Source organism: Octopus sinensis, linkage group LG14 (assembly GCF_006345805.1).
Source record: "Octopus sinensis linkage group LG14, ASM634580v1, whole genome shotgun sequence".
In the NCBI taxonomy this organism is placed as follows: Eukaryota; Metazoa; Mollusca; class Cephalopoda; order Octopoda; family Octopodidae; genus Octopus; species Octopus sinensis.
This window is the reverse complement of record NC_043010.1, coordinates 62,606,731-62,614,148: the sequence shown is the minus strand read 5'-3', so window position 1 is coordinate 62,614,148 and position 7,418 is coordinate 62,606,731. Positions and strand designations below refer to the sequence as shown.

Here is a 7,418-nt window from a genome sequence, read left to right as displayed (position 1 = left end):
GGTTGAAAGAAAGAGGGTAAGGGAAAAAGATTGGTAGAGAAGTATAAGAGAAAGTGAGAAGATAAGGAAAGAGAGAGATAAAGTTAGAGAGAGAGAGGGGGAGAGTAGGATAGGGAGAGAGGGGGATAATTCTGTGAGCGAGATATCGAAAGACACAAGTATTTAAACATAAACATGAGTGAGAAAGAGAGGAGAGAGAGTGAAAGAGAGGGTGAGAGGGGTGATATGGATAGAGTTAATGGGAAGTGAGGGAGGGAGAAAGGGGAAGAGGTGATGGAGATGTTACGAGTCTCAGGGAAGTGAAAGAGGTGGGAGGAGAGCTGAAGTTATACTGGAGTGAGGGGGAAGGAGAAAGAGTACGAGTAAGAGTGAGAGAGAGGGGGATAAGAGGGGAGGAAAAGAAGTTAGAAAATGGACACAGGGAGAGAAGTGAGGTAGAGGGAGGAGAGGAGGGAACAGAGGGAAGAAAGGGAGAAGAAAGGTGAAGAGGAGGGAGGGATAAGGAAGAGAGGGAGAGGGGGATAAATATAGAGAGAGGAAGAGAGAAAGTGTGAGAGGGAGAGCGTGTGTGAGAGGGGGGCGTGTGTTTCAGAGAAAGAAAGAGAGAAAGTGTGAGAGGGAGGGAGGGAGAAAGTGTGAAGATGTTAGGAATAATTAAAGAAAACCTCCGAATACAAACACAATGTTATGGTGTAGAGCGATGAAAGTGGAGGAAAGAAACGAATAAACTCACCGAAAGTCTGGTCAATGTCTACGTGGGCTACACGGCAAGAAATGTTATCGAATTGTCAGACGTGTAGAAGGTGTTGAGAGCCGAGAAGGCGAGAGGTAGATGAGAGGCTCGAAGCCTGTCCTCCGTCCTGAGACCTACGTAGTTCACTTGTGGAGTCATGTAAACATAAGGGAGACAACTCCCGGTCACCTCGACACCAGCTGATTGGTGCAGGAGGTCCGAAATTGATGGCGGGGCGGCGGCGGGGGAGAGAGAGAGAGAGAGAACCGTCTCCACACCCCCCCTCCTCCCTGTCAGAACCGACTGAATGGAGAGATGGATGGATGGAGGGATGGATGGCTTCTTCTCTCTTTCCTTCATATAACTCCACTCGTTGTTGTTTACACTCGATATAGCTCCGATCGAGCAGACCTACGATCAGAGACAATCTAACCGTGACATTCTTGTCTTTTATTCGTGTCTTCGCGTAATGGCTGTGTGCCTAAGAAGTTTGCTTTACAACTGCGTAGTTTCGGGTTCAGTTCCGCTACGCAACACAACAGCTCGTCACAAGAAAGATATTTCGCTGTTATTGTTGTTCAGCGTCGTTGTCGTTCTCTACAAGACAATCCAGCTGTGACAATCCTGTTTTTTCTTACTTATTCATATTATTTATCTAAGACAATTTACTCAATGTCTCCTTCTTTTTTCACTTTCTTTTTAAGAAAGTAAAACATGATTTAATGGTGACTTGACTTCTATTTCTAGTAGGGCGATTACGTAAATAGTCCCTCAAGTTGGCCTACAATCAAAGATATTCCAGCCGTGACAGTATCCTACTTTGGCTGTGCGTGAAGAAGTTCGCTTCTCAACTACGTGGTCTGGGGTTCGATCCCGTTGCACGGCATACTTGTCTTTTCCCATAGCCTTTTGGCCGATCAAAGGTTTGTGAATGAAATTTAATGGAAACTGTGAGAAGTCGTTAACGAGACTGTTCCAAGTCTTTTACGGTAAGAATTAACGCCAGTGGTTCCCAACCATTTTTTTTTTTTACGTATGGATTCCTTGGGTTCCTGTTTTACTCTGGTGGACCCCTGTAACCATTAAAAAAAATCTTATGTTTTTTATAATTAAATATTATTAGGAATTATATAAAAAGAACTTGTTAAAATATTTTGTGTATAGTAAAAACCTAATCAATTTATTGCACGTAAATTTTAACAATAAAAATCTTATATGACCCCACCCCCAGGCGTCATATGGATTCCACTTGAGAATCACTCAGTTAGCCTGTCAGTTGTCCACCCTGCTGCAAACACTTGAGCCAGGACCCACTTCCGATAGGATTCTTCTTTCTTGTTTCACAATCTTAAAGATCCCAGGAAAAATAAAAATAAAGACAAAATGGTCAGAGCCACTCCCCTTCCTTGGGTCAGTCTAAATGACCAGACTCCTTCTCCATCAAAACTGAGGCCTTGTGCTTCTGTAAGGAATCAATATGGGGCGACCTGAGAATTTCCATAGGGGTAGGAATGGCTGTGTGGTAAGAAGCTTGCTAACCAACCACATCGTTCTGGTTTCAGTCCCACTGCATGGCACCTTGGGCAAGTGTCTTCTTCTATGGCCTCGGGACGACCAAAGCCTTGTGAGTGGATTTGGTGGACAGAAACTGAAAGAAGCCTGTCGTATATGTATGTATGTGTGTGTGTGTGTGTGTGTGTGTTTGTGTTTGTCCCCCATCACTGTTTGACAACCGGTGTTGGTGTGTTTACATTCCTGTAACTTGACAGTTCAGCAAGAAGAGACCAACAGAATAAGAACCTGTCTTAAAAGAAAAAAAAAGTGTGCTGAGGTCAACTCATTCAACTAAAAACTCTTCAAAGCAGTGCTCCAGCATGGCCGCAGTCTAATGACTGAAACAAGTAAAAAAATAAATAAAAGACCAGCTCTGATACATCCTGTCTTGGCTGTCAACAAACAACAACAACAGCACAACACTCCCCTCAGGGGACTTCTTCCTTCCTTTCTTTCTCTCTTCCTTCCTTTCTTTCTCTCTTTCTTGCTTTCTTTCTCTCTTTCTTGCTTTCTCTCTCTCTTCCTTCCTTCGTTTCTCTCTTTCTCTCTCTCTTTGTATCTTCCTTCCTTCCTCTCTTTCTTTCTTTCTCTCTCTGCCTCTTTCTTTCTGTCTATCTTTCTCTCTCTCCCTTCTTTCTTTCATTCATTCTTTCTCTCCCTCTCTCTCTTTCTTTCTTTCTCTCCCTCTCTTTCTTCATTTCTCTTCCTTTCTTTCTCTCTCTTCCTTCCATCCTCCTTTTTTTCCTACCGTTTTGTCCTATGTTTTTCTTTACACTTGCCAAGAGGTAAGACATCGATTAACTTTCAATATTCTGGGAAGTGGAGGTGGGCATGGTTGGATGGAGATAATAAATTATGAAAATTAGGACCTGGAGGAGAAGATTAACATAAGGGGTCATGTGTCTCACTGTTGTCATTTAGCCCTAGGTCAGACTTGATCTAGGAGACCAATCATCAAGTGTATCTAAGACTACATTCTCAAATGTGTCCCTTTTTTAAATGGGAGTGTATGTATTTGAGGGAGACTTAGTTGTCATTTCTAGCAGGTTGGTTAACTTACAAAGAGGTTTTCTGTTGGTTTTGTAAAATACCCTGTACTGGAGGTAGTTATGAGGGTGGTGAAGATATTGATGGTGACAAAGGAGATGATGTTGATGATGATGACGATGATGCTGGTGGTGGTGGTGGTGGTGAGAGTGATGATGATGCTGGTAGTGGTGGTGGTGGTGAGAGTGATGATGCTGATGGTGGTGGTGGTGGTGGTGATGACGGTGATGCTGGTAGTGGTGGTGGTGGTGGTGATGGTGTTGAGGGTAATGGTAATGGTGGTAGCGATGATGATGATAGTAGTGGTGGTGGTGAGAGTGATGATGATGATGATGGTGGTTCTAGTAGCGGTGATGATGAAGATAATGATGATGATAATGTCAACAATAGTGGTAGCGGTGATGGTGGTGGTGATGATGATGATGATATTAGTGATAGTACTGATAATAATGATGACGATGACGGTGGTGATGACGATGAGGATGGTGGTGATGCTGACGATGATGACAATGATGCTTGTAGTTGGCTGGCTCAAATGTCCAACAGTAAACTGGAAGGATTTCCCTCAAAATCTTGACCCAACCTCAGTAAACTTCAACACAGCAAGTTCCAAAATGATTTAAATTACGGTCATTGTCCAGAAACAGCTCCAGGTTTAACTACACATTGTAAAAAGCATTACTTAGGGCCTTTTGGGGGTCAGTAAAATAAGTATGATCTGAGCTCTTGGGTCAATGAAGTTGATTTACCTGCCCCCCCCCTCCAAAATTGCTGGCCTTGTGCCAAAATATGAAACCAGTATTGCTTTTGTTAGAAAGGTGTCAAACTGGCAGAATCGTTAGCATGCCCGGTGAAATGCTTAGCGCCTGTCTTTGCATTCTGAGTTCAATTTCTGCAGGGGTTGACTTTGTCTTTCATCCTTTCAGGGCTTATAAAATAAGTACCAGTTGACTACTGGTGCCAGTGTAATTGACATGCCCCATTCCACCAAATTGCTGGCCTTGTGCCAAAATTTGAAATCAATATTATATTCACTTGTAAGGCAGGGAGCTAGCAGACTTGTAACCATGCTGGAAAAATTACTTAGCAACATTCTGTCCGTCCTTACATTTCGGGGTCCATAAAATAAGTAGTGGGGTCAGAATTACCACATCCTCTGAAATTGCCGGCCTTGTGCCAAAAATTTGAAAGCAGTATTATATTCACTTGTAAGGTGGTAAGGTTGTTATGATGACAGAAAAAAGGCTTAACGGTTTTTCTTCCGATTTCTCCTCCTGGGTTCAAATACCACCAGGGTTGACTTTACCTTTTACTCTTTCGGGGTCAATAAAATAAAGACCAGTTGGGATCCACAGAGGGGATGACAGGGGACTGAGATTCCTGGGATCCACAAAGGGGATGACAGGGGATCAAGATTCCTGGGATCCACAGAGGGGATGACAGGGGACCGAGATTCCTGGGATCCACAGAGGGGATGACAGGGGATCGAGATTTCTGGGATTTACAGAGGGGATGACAGGGGACCGAGATTCCTGGGATCCACAAAGGGGATAACCGAGGACCGAGATTCCTGGGATCCACAGAGGGGATGAAAGGGGACTGAGATTCCTGGGATCCACAGAGGGGATGACAGGGGACTGAGATTCCTGGGATCCACAGAAGGGATGACAGGGGATCGAGATTCCTGGGATCCACAGAAGGGATGACAGGGGACCGAGATTCCTGGGATCCACAGAGGGGATGACAGGGGACCAAGATTCCTGGGATCCACAGAGGGGATGAAAGGGGACTGAGATTCCTGGGATCCACAGAGGGGATGGCAGGGGACCGAGATTCCTGGGATCCACAGAGGGGATGGCAGGGGACCGAGATTCCTGGGATCCACAGAGGGGATGACAGGGGACCGAGATTCCTGGGATCCACAGAGGGGATGACAGGGGACCGAGATTCCTGGTGGTTTGCTGTGCTTGAAAAGACATTTCAAGCTAAGTATAAGCATGGTTGCCCTTGGATACAGGCCTGTCCCCTGCAACCCTTTTCAGCTGAGCATCCCTAATCTTGCAGATTCATAGGTGATGGGGCCACATAAAAATCCCCTGTGCCATTGCTGCATAAAAAGCAGCCAGTATACTCTGTAAAGGGGATGGTATTAGGGAGGGCATCCAGCTGTAGAAGCCATGGAACCTGGACGCTCCTGTCAAACTGTCCAACCCATGCCAGCATGGAAAATGAATGTTAAACGATGATTATTAAACTCTGGGGTTGACTTAATTAACTCATCTCCCCACCCCTCACCTGCAGGCCTTGTGTCAAAACTTGAAACTAATATTACATTCACCTGTAATATTTTTCAACTGTTTTATAAGTATCCTGTGTAGTTCTGATTAGAATTGAACCTAAACTTTTTGGCACACAGCTCAAACCGCTAAGCCAAAGTATTTTTGATATTTGTGTTCTTGCTTAGAAAACAAGGAAAATTCTAATTTTATGAAACCAGAATTGTCCATTGGACACCCCAGGATGACGAAACATTAAACTTAATTTATTTGCTCTGGTTGTTATCTTATTTCTTTATTGCCCACAAGGGGCTACACACAGAGGAGACAAACAAGGACAAACGGATTAAGTCGATTATATTGACCCCAGTGCGTAACTGGTACTTATTTAATCGACCCCCGAAAGGATGAAAGGCTAAATCAACTTCGGTCGAATTTGAACTCAGAACTCAGACGAAATACTGCTTAGCATTTCACCCGGCAAGCTAAGGTTTCTGCCAGCTCGCTGCCTATTATCTTAATATATAAAATACCCTATGTATGTGTCCTCAATCTACGCTCAAATGTCTCGATCAATCTGTACCATACTTGGGGTACATGAATAATTTGATCTTGGAAAGAATAATTTATTATATTACAAATTCAAAATCTTAACGAACCATTGCTTTAAACTGTGTATAGTTTGGGGACCCCTCATTAAAAAGTTACCCCAGGTCACACAAAAATTGAAAACATATTTCTTTTGTAGACCATGGGGCCACAAAGTCAATCAAATCAACCCCATAATGGTGAAGGCACGCGGCCTAGTGGTTAGGATGTTGCACTGATGATTACGGTTTCAATTCACAGATTTGGTGGTGGTGCATTGTGTTCGCGATCAAAACTCTTCATTTCATGTTGCCTCAGTCCACTCAGCTGTAAATGAGTCACTCTACAATGGACTGACATCCCATCCAGGGGCAATGTTGCGATCTCAGTCACGGAGACACCATGGAAACCGGGTAACTGGCTCTCAGAGTCCCAGGACTCGGTGATTAACAATGATGATGATTAATAATGATGATGATGATGACTACATGACTGGTACTTTATCAACCTCAGAAGCATGAAAGGAGAAGTTCAACTGGGCAGGATCTGAACTCACAATATAAAAATGCGGAAAAATAGCACAAAGTATTTTGTCAGATGCGCCAACAGTTCCACCATTTCACTAATTTAGGAACAAGACTGAAAAACTGAGGAAGAGGATAGCTGATTAAATCAGCCCTAGCATATAACTGGTGTGGAGGTGCGTGGCTTAGTGGTTAGGGTGTCAGCATCATGATCTTAAGATTGTGGTTTCGATTCCTGGACAGGGCGATGCGTTGTGTTCTTGGGCAAAACACTTCATTTCACGTTGCTCCAGTCCACTCAGCTGGCAAAAATGAGTAACGCTGCGATGGACTGGCGTCCCGTCCAGCTGGGGAACACATGTGCCATAGAAACCGGGAAACCGGGGCCATGAGCCTGGCTAGGCTTGAAAAGGGCGCATAAATAAAAATAACTGGTAATTTCTAGAATGATATTGTATGATTGGTACAAAAGGCCAGATCTGGCCAGTTTTAACATATAACAGGAACAATATTTTGGCTGGAGTTGGCCGGTTTAAATTCTAAAGGGTTAAATTAAAACCTTCCCTATAATTTCCATGTTAATTTATGTTCCAAATGCTAGTTTAATAATGACAAAATTATTTTACTAAATTAACTGAAACCAAGTCAGTGTATTTCAACGGAAATATTCTTTTATTTGTTTCAGTCATTTAGCAG

General features: G+C 43.5%; 1 protein-coding gene across 2 annotated transcripts in view; it reads right to left on the bottom strand.

Annotated features, from left to right (window-relative positions):
- Nucleotides 1-995, bottom strand: part of LOC115218848 (zinc finger protein 358) — a 27,323-nt gene extending 26,328 nt beyond the window's left edge. Inside the window, exon 1 of one of the 2 annotated variants that reach the window (XM_029788795.2) lies at nt 734-995. The gene's annotated coding sequence lies outside the window, so the exon portion shown is untranslated. Of the gene's footprint in view, nt 431-733 lie in introns of those variants that run through there. The other variant, XM_029788796.2, reaches the window with a different exon arrangement.
- Nucleotides 996-7,418: the final 6,423 nt, after the last annotated feature.